We start from the raw sequence: 12,319 nt of genomic DNA on the forward strand, positions 1-12,319 counted from the left end.
CTTCTGTAGAAATCATTGATCAAGGTCCCTGAGATTAGCAAAAGGAGCATTCACAGGAATGGGGCTCTCTGTCCACATCAGGGCAGATGACCTTCAAAAAATGAATTTAAATAGGAGTAACTGTGAGATTGCACTGTCACATTTTACTAATATCTCATAAACTTCAATCATCCAGAAAAAACACAAGTTTACAGAAACCGCTGTAGAAGTAGCACTTCTCTGAAGCATTTTAAACAGCAGGATTTAGGCAGGTTTGTCTATGGAGACCTTAAATTAGGGAGTTTACTGACCCTGAAACTGCACATGAAAGATCAATACTGATCACACAGGGCAGAATTCAAAGTGATAAGGGGCTGAGGTGCCCTCCATTCAACAGTAAGGATGTCCAAGAAGCCTAACTCCTCAGATATGTAGACATATAGATGTATTTTATAGTATAATTTATATGTATATAAATATTATATATATATAATAGTGTAATTTTTATATATTTACAAGTTTATAATTTATATATTTATATATTTATAATTTATATACTATATTTATATATGTGTGTGTAATATAGTATATAAATTATATTAGTATAGTGTATATATGTACAGTACAGATATATACATATATACTGTATATAGTATATATGTGAAATATATCCTATGCCCCTAAAATTAGAATAATAATGCCAAAAGAAAACAGAAAAAACACACCCAAATAAGCAAAAGGGAGCATTTCACATTAAGTTGAATTCTTTCAGCACCTGACCTTGAGGTAGAGTGGTTGCTTAACAGTGAAATCTTCAAGTATAATAGATTTTAAATTAATGTTTTTCTATGGTCACAATACTGTGCAGCAAATGGCACAGGTGCATTATATAGGTTTACTCATTTTCACCACTGCTGTTTGCAGGGGATTTAGATCCAGCAGCTGTGGGATATACTGGGCATTAGAATGACTGCCAGCCTATATAAATTACCTCAGGAAGTAGATGGCACCTCTAATTAACAAGTGAGCTGTGTGAAACTGTTGCTCAGACTTCAGGGAGAGAGGTGGAAAATTCTCAGGGTCTAAAATTTGGCTGTTACAGAACAAATAAATCAGTCTGCATAAAAACTTCCAATGCTGCTAATTATACACTGAGAAATTTAATGTGTACATACAATATGTGCAATATGTACATAAATACCTAATTGAATATACAAAAACATATATTCTAAGTAACACACACATATACATGTGCCTATGTATGTGTGTGTTTATATATAAATAAAAAGTTTAATGAACATACCGAGAGAATTAGGGACACTGGTTGGTTAAAGCAAGAGTTCAGAAGAGGTGAACACTTTGATGATCAATTTAAAATGGGCACTCTGGAATTTTTTTACTACTATATGCCATCCATCAAATATTTTATTTTGTTCACAACCAACACATGAACCTGCTGAAGATGATTATTCATAAACTCTGCTTCAAACAACCCTATATTCTAGGAAATATTTTCCTTTACACTTTTCCTGGTACTATGTGTTTTTAAACACAAGGCTCTGGGATGATTGCTTCCAAATTCAGAAATTCAAGGAGTTCATTATGCAAATAAAGAATCATCTGATAAGTAATCTTGCTGTACCTTATTATAAAATACAATCAAAATAGAGTATAATATTAAATAGAAATCACTGTTAGAATAGTATGAATGCTAAGAAATAACTTCCATACAGATTTAAAGTTCTATAATATTAGAGGAGCCGCTATCAAGCCTCACAAATACTCAATTATAGATATTTTGCAGAATTTGCATTATGTTATCAGCACATTATAATGTGGCAATTGGGATCCAACATTTACAGGTGTATTATAAAAGGGGTTCCTCCTACCTGGTAGTGGAAAGAAGAACTGAGTAAGAACACTGTGGCAAAGTTTAATTGAAATCTTGTTAATACTTCATGCATCATGGTTTGATTCATTCAATTCTAAGCAGATAAAATTTAAGACATTATAATTTTTAAATTAATAAAATAATCTTCAATCTCCACTGCAAGCTGCCTCTTTATCAGCTACTTTTCATTTTATAAGGCTGTAGTCTCCATGGGTATGGAGATGCTGTAGAAAAGTTAACAATCAGGACTTATCTCTCTCTAGAGATACTTATCTGGTCTGTCTTCTGGAGTTTTTACAAATTTTTAACTATGTATAGATAAACTTGGCTCACAGCAAAATCATCATAATCACAGCACCCTTTTGAAAAGTTCTCTAACTTGTTTATTGACAAGGAACTGGTTGGCCTAATTATAAATGATTATCTCCAGGGTAGGAGGTTAGCAGCAGGCACATGTACAAATGGCCACTTTCCTGCTGCATGAATTAACACAAAAACCCAGAATTTCATTATCTCTGAGGGCCAGCTTCCTGCAGCACTTCATATTGTGGTCATATCCAGATTTAAAAGGTTTTGCCTTTGGGGGACATATAGTTGTTGAAAAATATATATTATTCTTTTTAATTTTATAAAGAAAGAGCTAAAACTCTGTGTAGGGATGGACTTTGACTATTGCCTGGTCTGAGGTGTCAGAGCAGCTCCACAGAGGGTGGGGACAGGCTGGGCTCTGAGCTGGGCCAGCACAGGGAGGGAGGTGCAGCACAGGAGTTGGGGCTGATATTAGCTTAGCTGCTGGCACCAGTCTGGGTTCATGGGCTGTGCTTCAATTCAAAACTCAGAGTAGCAGAAACATGGCATTCACATTCTCTGAAAAAATCCCTTTACCCAGGATTTTTCTCCTGGGAAGCTGAGAAGCCTCAGAGAAAAGGAAAACAATTCTTATCTCATTTGCTTCTCCTGTGTTGTGCTCACATGTGGAATGTGTTTGGAGATTGTTTACCCACAGGTGATTGTTGCATTGGATTCTGCTGTGAGTTGTTTTCACTCTTTGGCCAATCAGTGTCAAGCTGTGTCAGGAATCTGGAGAGAGTCACGAGTTTTCATTATTATCTTATTAGCATTCTGTAAGTATCCTTTCTGTATTCTTTAGTAGAGTTTAGTGTAGTATTCTTTAATATAATATAGTATCATAAAATAATAAATTAGCCTTCTGAGAGCATGGAGTCAGATTCATCATTCCTGCCTTCGTCTGGGGGCAATGCAAATACAATAGAAACACACCCTGGAATAGTGTGGAGAGCTCTCTGCCCAGCAGCTCCTTTCAGGGATCTCAAGAACTTTGCCATCATGATCCAAATAGACAGTGATAAAAGCCAGAGGATAACAAGTGACTGAAGGAAGGTAAAAAGCAAATCCAAGTTAACATCTGCCCCTCCCCATGCCAGCAGTTTTACAGGTATTTTCAACAGTCAGGATCAGAGTGCAGCAGAGAATGCCTCATCCCACTTAAACTTACAACCTTTTCTACCCTACCAGCCTGTAACCTGAAGCCATCAGTAATTCTGAAGCTGAAATTTGAAAATCTGACTTTTGAAAGATTTGATATATTCCTGGCTTTCAAATGAAATTCTTTGGATGACTTTTATACTGCAGTAGATAGCAGCCACCCCAGCAGGAAAGCACAAAGAACTGGAAAGCTTTCTAGTGGTAACTCTCTGTACCCTTTCAAATGGGAATGAAGCATCAACAAGGAAAAACAAAGCCAGAGCCATAGGAAATGTATATTAGAGTGGGACACACATTGTTCCCTGATCCTGCACAGTTCAAGGTCGTCATTGAAACCACCTCACCCAGCAGTGTTAATTAAACAGCCAGACTCTGAAGTGTGAACAGGACCCATCCAACCATTCCATGGTTCTACACCAGTTCTGCAGAGACAGGAGCTGCTGACAGAAGGGTGGAGGATGTAAAATCTGCTCCAGCCATTGGCAATGAGCAAGAGGAATGTCTGGCCCCCAAATGTCTACTGAAAATTCAATCTAGCTTCAAAAGTTGAAAAAAATAAAATAAAGCACTTTGGAAAATTTCATGTGAAGCTTGGACAGCACTGAAAAACCCTAAATATAACAGCTCTAACTATCAAATATACATCAAACTAAAGAACCTTGAAAAATTAGTTCATTCCATTTTTTTTATACTCTAAATCTGTCATGTCAGGGCCTAAAAAAGGTTTTATTAGGGTATCCTTCACCTGGTAACTCATCATGGGAGCCTCAGTCCAGTGAGGATCCACTAGACTGAGGTCCAGAGTGTCAATGCCTATGGAGAGAATGGATTTCACAGCCCATTGAGGCAATGGATGGAGCAGTTTCAGTCTGCTGGGTTAATGTGGGTCCTGCTGACACACAGTGAGTGCTTTTACAGCATTAAAGAGCCTTACTAAACTTTTTGTGAAAAAAAATCCCTTTATATTCAGGATAATATGTTTTCCAATTATGACAATTAAGTTTTGTTTTTCAGAAAAGGAAAAGCAATTCATTCATACTGTAACTTATTTGCTAGATTTACCACCTAAATTAAAAGGGAAAACATTTATTTTCTTCAGTTATGATAGCCAAGAGAACCTGTTTTAAAGGTCAGTCTTGCATATTTCTACTTATGTGAGCTATAATTACACACACACAAGCCTTACTTTGACACTGTTTGTGTCAGTAAAGTTTTGCAAGGTCAAGTTTTTGGTTGAGACTGAACCAGTTTAAATATCAAAAGAAGCAAGCAGATTCTGCAACGAAAAGGGAAGTCAGAGCCATCCCCTGTGCAAATGCAGTTACACCATTAAATGAGGTGTTGGGAATGAGACTGACACACCCACTTCCAGCACTGGTGGCACAAATGGTGCAGCTTTAATGTCAGCCCTCCTTAGAGCCCTGGAAACTCAGTGCTCACCCCACTGACTTCAGGGGCAGCTGAGAGCCAAGGAGGGCTGGCAGCCCCCCAGGAGACACTTCATCAACATTTGTTATCTGACTTTCACTGACTCTTCCTTCAGAACTGGCACAAGTTTCACTGACTTTCCCTGTGGCAGATGGAAAGCCAAGGAGCAGCTCTCTAGGACTGCATCAAGAAAAGGAATGCGCACTCATAAAGGAAGATTTACACTTGTTCCAGGTTAAGGAACAAATTAGGAGAAATGTCTACTTGTGAAAGCCTCACAGGGTGGTTATTGATAATTTAAGCATAACAAATTGGAAATAAACTTTGTCCAATGATAGCATTATTTCTGTGTGCCATTGCTCAAAGCAAGACTCAATCATCCGGGAATAAAAACGCAAATCTTCACATTTTAGGGTAACTTTCTTTCATGTCAATAATCAATCCTTTCATTCTCACACTTAGGGAAAGCTTTATAATAAAATAAATCTTTCTAAGAAACACATAAAGAATCCTGTAGTATTTCTAACTGTTTATTAATATTTTTGATCCAAGTACACACCTAATGGTTAATTAAGAATGCAAAAGATAGCTGTTGCTGCATAATCAAGGTTAATATCCCAAAAGAGTCAAAGCTTGCTTTGCAAAAGAGCAAAAAGGAATGCAGATAAGAAAGATGAACAAGGGTAATGAAATAAGCCCCCTTTCATTTCACAATCCTATTAAAAGTTGAAGAGGAGAGTTGACCTGTTTCCTGATGAGACACTGCTCTTCCCCAGAATGAAAATATTTTTCTTGAATTTTGATTTTCTTTGTTCCTGGTCTCAAAAATACTTAGAAAATACCATGGCCATATTTTATTTTTCATTTTCAAGTTGCAACAAGATATTCGACTGTTTATAAATTCACCATCTGTTATGACTAGTATTATAGCAATACCTAGGGCACAAGAACATGGAACAGAACCTTAACTGTGCCTCAAACACAGAGCTTAAGCCTTTCACCCTCTCAGCCTCTGATACACAAGTCTTTCCAAAATTATGAGTGCTAATTATTGAATCAAATATCCATAAACACTCTTTGAAATAAAAAATATTTGGGTCAGTGGTGGTTGTAGCCCACCACCTGTTGTGACTCAGAAATTTTATGTTTGGCATTTATAGAAAATAGCATAAGTTATTAATTTTGTGCTTGCAACAAGAACAATGGCAATGGATACACCACATTTCTGTATATCAATTAATTAATTCCATCCCTTAACAATACTTCAGAACTGTTTGGTTTTTTGCTACTGTCTTTTTGCTATTGGTGGATGAGAAGGGGGACCAACAGTGAAGTGGAAGTTAGAATGTAAAAGCAATTCAGGACCTAAAATAAGAAAACAACTGCAGAAGCCTTGGCTATCCCATTTCAGAACATGAAAATGTCCTAATGTGAAATTAAAAGCCAATCTTCAGGCTAAAAATATTCAGAACAAAATGTAGCTGTGTTCAAAATGTGCAAATTTCTTTTTATTCACTTAAACTGGTTTAATTCTATAATAATGCAGTGACTAATTGTGCCCTGAGTAGGCACAAGTGTGCCTGACTGAAAAGATTGAAAATGGCAGTTAAATAATTAATGTAAAAATATGTTGATGAGCCTAACTAAGAAAATGTGAGATATTGGAAATTAAATAGCTGGCATTAGGTAATCTACTTACTGCATAAAAGGCATTAGAAATATCCATTAACTGCATCTGCCATAAATAAACAAACCTAGGAAGGAGACCAAAAGATAATATTTTTCCCCTTTTGCCTAAGAGGAATTTATTCAATTAATTTTTCAACAATTAAATAAAGAACCCCATACTAAATTAATATAGAAACCTCACAGTTTACTTGGGAGTAAAATTAAAATATAATGTACTAATTTGTTTTTGGGGAGGTGGGAGTGAGGGTGCTGGAAGAACCACATTATACACTCTAATTTGATACAAATGATTGGTATTAATGATATATGTGCATATTAAGTCAAATTAAGAGTTATATTCAAAGAGGAAGCCAAAACAGGAAGAGTAAATTCCAGCCTGGAGCTGCAAGGTTGCTGTAGGTGTCTTCTGAAGGTCTTTGAGACCAGGATAAACAAGCACCTGCCTGGTGCAGAGAAAATTGACTGCCCTGAAGGACAGGGTGGGGGGAGAAGGAAATAAATAAAAAATAAAAATATAAAATAAAACATAAAACATAAAATAAAATAAAATGTAATTTGAAGTTTTCTCAAGGCTGATCTTCATAGGAGTGTGGAGCTGTGGTTCCTCTGTGGCAGATCAGCAGCATTGCTCAGAACAGTCAGAGGACCAGAGCAAGGTGAGGAGAGACACCTGAGCCAAACAACACAACAGAGCAACTTCACCAGAGTCAGCAATGAGCCTGGGAAACAGCCTGTGCAGCTGGGAGAGCCCTGCCTTGCAGAGCTAATGAGCCATTGAAGTAAGTAACACTTACCAAATCACTAAAAAAAGAAATCATTCAGCTTCCTCTGCCAGAATATTCTCCACTCTCTATTTCTTTTTTAGCAAATAGTGTAGACCTGAGGCTTTTATTGTTGTTGCTCCTGAATTTTATTATTGATTTCAGCAATATATTTATAATTTTGGATATATTCCTGAAAGCCAGCCTCCTTTTGCAGCACAACTGAGGCCAGCAAAACTTCTACTCATGCTTCAATGTGAACTCTTGGGGCTGATCTTACAGCAGCCTGTCAGAGGGGTGAGAGCTCTAAATGATGCCATTCATCTCCTGGCCATGCACTTTGCAGATGAAAAGAAGGATAAATGATTTTAGCCTAATGCAGTACCTGCCTAGTTAGGCTTTAACATTACTCTTATCACCATGGTAACCCTGAAGGAGAAATACACAACTAACAAAGCGTTAGGAATAAGGAAAACAGTTTTAGTCTTTTCCTTGTTCTCCCTCCCCCCCACCAAAGGTAAATAATGCAAAAGGTTCAACACCAAATACTCTTCATTTACTCTCCAGACTCTGAGAGGTGAATCTGTGCGCTCCTCCTGCTTTTGTAAATTTAGACTGTGCTTCAGCAGAGCAATTGTCTTGACAAAATTACAAATCAGAATAACTAGAAATGTAGCCTGATGTAGAACTCACGTAAGTAGCTGTATAATCCAGTTTGTGTGACTTTGGCACCCTCTGGGTGAATAATACAGTTTTTTACTGTGTGCAGTTTAGCACTCAGATTAAAAACTATGCTAAGGACCCTAATTAGAAAATTATGTGCATACAGCCACGTATAAAACAAGAGAAAACCCTGGCCATCCTAAAATAAACCCTATAAGACTAAAATAAGAAAATATCTGCCTTGAAAAACCACCTCATTCCAGCTGATGGAAGCATCAGCTTTGACACAGATTATGTGAAAATCCTCAGGTCAGGGACCTTCAGAGAAAGATTTTTGCTCAACTCTTGCGTCAGAAGAAAGGAACTCGGCTTTCCCCAGAACTGAGCAGAATTCCACATCCACAGTGGAAACTGCCAGCACTCAGTCCCAATCATCCCATCCCATCCCATCCCACCAGGGGTCCACAGGCTGGAGAACCCTGGGCAGGACCAAAGCCCTTCCTCAGCCTGCTGGGGGTGTCTGGGGCTGCAGAGCCCCTGTGCAAGGCAGATGCGACACCTGGGACACTCAGCAGGGGCTCCAAGGAGGCTCTGCCAGGATTTCCACCCCACACAACACTCTGGCCTTGCAGGAGGGTGCCCTGGGCACACTGCATGGCTGTAAAGAGTTTTTTCTGGTTTTTTTCTGGCTGTACAGATGTTTTCTGACATGAACTGGAGCAGCCTACAGAGCTCACAGGACTCCACAGCTCCAGGCAGAGCTGCTTTCCTGTTTGTTCATCCTCTGACAAACTCTGAGCCCAGGCACAGTCAGCATTTGTGAAAAGTGGCTTGCAACACCACCAGAGCCTATTATCATAATTCCCTTCTCTGTACCATCTAATGTTTCTAACAGCAAATCAAACAACAGATGTATGGCATCTAGAGTCAAACAACATGGTGTGTTCCAAACAGATTTGCTCTGCAAATATTGGAAGATGTCCTCAATAGCTAATATCATCATTTCTCCATTTTTCTTATGAAGCAACAAGGAAATTACAGGAAAATCACTATATATTTTATAAAAATAAATATCTGTTTAGAAAAAAAAAGCAATATATGCCACAGAACCGTGCATCTGTTCTGCTCTGTTTTATATCTGAACAATCAAAATTGCATCTTCTGCAATTATTTGCAAATGCAGGCATTTTTTTCTAATACATATTCATTTAGGAGGAGAGATTTTACTCACATTTACATAGACTTAAGGTGATGGCAATACATGATGACAGTGTCTAAAATTATTATTTTCCCTTGTGAGTTTCCTTTTATGTTAAATTTTCAATTTTCTAATTTCAGGTTTGTCTACTAGTCCTACAGGAATACTTCAATTCTTCTAAATTCTTTTATCCTGTAGAATTGGTAAAAGAAGTGCTAGAATAGAAACTACCTATTAAGCTTACTCACCACAATTTGAAAAGAAAAAAATCCTATTTAAATTATTGGCTCTCCTAATATGTAACACAAAAGGACAAATCTAGAGAAAGTAAGGAGCAGAAGTCTGATTTTATTAACAAAGTACCACCACTCACAAATGAAGGTGTTGTCACACTCAGTCACTTGATTTCACAATAAATGATTCATGCCAGGCAAACACTTCACATTTTGAAAAGCAGAACAGATATCAGTCAAATTTTAGCCCAAACCAGTTGTGGCATGTGGATGGTTCCTGGTGGTTGATAAATGTTTAACAAACACTCATTAAATGGTTTAACACAAAAGTTTCAAATGCACTTTAAAACTTGTACTCTGCTAGGTCAAGGGTTTAACAAAAGCACAAACATAACCTCTCCTTCCAGCCTGCTGTTTGGTGGATTCATTAGGAAATGCAATTTAGCTAATGATTCAGTTAATCTTTTTATAACCACTCACATAAATCTTGAATAAATGTTATGCAAGCTCCAACACTAATTTAAATTACTCCTATTAAGAGTCATGTCCAAATAAAACCATGACTGTTGGCAATAAGAGCCTTACAAGGGTATATCCATATGGTAGAAGATTCAAAAATGCAGAATTCCTCACATTTCTATCCTTCCTCTGCTGTCATTTTAAAGCTGTTGCATTTCTTATTTCCCTCTCCCCTTACTTTTCTACCTTTTCTTCTGCAAAAGTGATCTCCAAAAGATAAAAATGGGCAGTAAACCTTCAGATGTTTTGTAGTTAAACTCCATCTATTTGTGTTTTATGGTAAGCAATGCAAATTTTGGCTTGTAGAAATAACCTTATTAGGTATGCAGGCATTCCTCTGGAAACACTATCATAAAAACCACAGCTAAGTCATTAATCTTTTCAAAAAGCTTGTTGAGATCCCCATAGGCATTTAAATGGATCATAACAGCCTCACATATGAAATATAGAGCTGCAGCCAAGAGTCTGACAGAAGTGCAAATTTGGACAAATAAGACCATCAAAGCTTCAGCTGAAGAGATTTCTCTTCTCTCCACAGGACAGGGGGTTGATAAGACCAATCATGGAGGATGAAACTATAAATGAAATAGAAATGCCAAATTCATGCCAGCCACCCATGGACTGTTAAAAGCCTACCTGCCTGAAGAGAGCAGCTATTAAATGATTATATCACTGCAGAGAGACTGGCACCATGGGATGGATAAATGATGGAGCATTTGCCCAGAGGTGAACATCCCTGTTTGTCTTGGTGGATTATTATTTCACACTCAGGGCAGTGAGTTGAACACTTGGTGTATTAAATCAATGAAATTATGACCTCCTCTTGCACAAAGAGAGGAAAAAAAAACATTAAACCACCCATTTTTTGGGATAAACCCCACAAATTGGTGGTTATCATATCCATGGACTATCAAAGCTGCACCAAAGAGCTTACAAACAAAGCAGTCCTCAGAAAGAACAGGCCCAGATTTCACTGTTTGCCTCTGGACTAGCCCCAAGCTGCTTTCCAAGTTGGGTGTGTTTGCTGCAGATTATTTTACTGTACCAGGATAAAATATGGCACCCAAATCTACCCTACTCTAAAGCTGAAATGATCAGGCTCCCTTACAAAATTTGTTCGGAGGGGACTATGGGCTCAATCAGAGATGCTGAGACCTTCATCACAAAAGCCGTACAGAGAGACAAAAAGTTTTGCCAGATCCTAGGGAAAATATGGATTTGGCCAAAAACAAACACTTTGAAGTTGTTTTTTGGGGGGAAGTGGGGTAATGGGTTTTTTTTAATGGGAAGTACAGAGTAAAAAGAATTGCTGTGTCAAGGAGACAGCAAGGATGAGAACAGTTAAAGTTTGCAAAATCAACCTACAACAAAAGCAGTGACTGAAATTTCATCATCTCCAGGAAGGACTTTATAAACACCCACACTATCACTATTTGTTTCCATAAACCATTTCAAATTTGTCTTCTTGGTATCAGCCAGGTAAATATTCAGGACTTTTAAAATTTAGTGCTAAATTAATCTACAAAGTAGCACTGTTTTTCCTGCTTGCCCAGCTCTAATGGAAATGCTTAATGCTGTGTTGGAAAAGAAACAACACATTATCTGGCATTTCAGAACTTATACAGCAATGAGACACAGAACAACATGAATGTGTGTTTGCATTCAAGGAGAAGAAATATGCAGCCTTTGTGATAAGTTACACTTTCTCACACAGGAATCTTTTCTGAGATTTCTGCAACTTCAGTAGTCAATAATCTTCTTTTTCTTTTTTTGAACGGGGTGTAAAACAACTTGGGATTGTTGAGCCAGCCACATGGAGAATTATTTCCATTTTCAGTTAGCTTAGCATGTAAATGAGGCACTGTGGTATAAAAGGTCTGACACCTCATCTGCTTTAAGCACATGCAGTATTTTGGAGAAATACTTTAGGATATGCACAGAAGAAGTAAGCTTATAAGTACCCAGGATTAATAGGCAAAAACTCCAACTGTAGAACAACAGCTCTGCTGCAGATCAGCAAAGAAATCTTGTGACAGTGAAATGGCCCAGGGGCCTCATTCCCACAGCAAGTTCAGCTCTGCCTTGATGTCTCCTCCCTGCCAGTTTGGTACCACAGAGGTTGGACTTGAAAGTGCTGCCTCCATCCCCACTGCTGTGTCTGGCCAGGCAAGAGGGGAAGGAGAGCCTGCCCCAGCCCCTTCCAACCTCAAACACTCCTGCAAGGCTGCAAATCTGCGCTTAGGATCCCAAAACACTCTCTCTAAGAACTTCAAATGGACAATTTGGTTTCAAAGTTACAGAGATGAACTCTGGGCTGCTCCCACTGCTGAATTAATCAGCAAATAAGGAGCTCTCACTCTTCTGAAATAAGCTGAAAATTATTAGAAAGTTTTAAATTTCTGGGAAACTTTAGAAAGTTTTAAGTTTCTTGTTCCCCTCACCCCTCCACATC

This window comes from Geospiza fortis, unplaced genomic scaffold (genome assembly GCF_000277835.1).
Source record: "Geospiza fortis unplaced genomic scaffold, GeoFor_1.0 scaffold157, whole genome shotgun sequence".
In the NCBI taxonomy this organism is placed as follows: Eukaryota; Metazoa; Chordata; class Aves; order Passeriformes; family Thraupidae; genus Geospiza; species Geospiza fortis.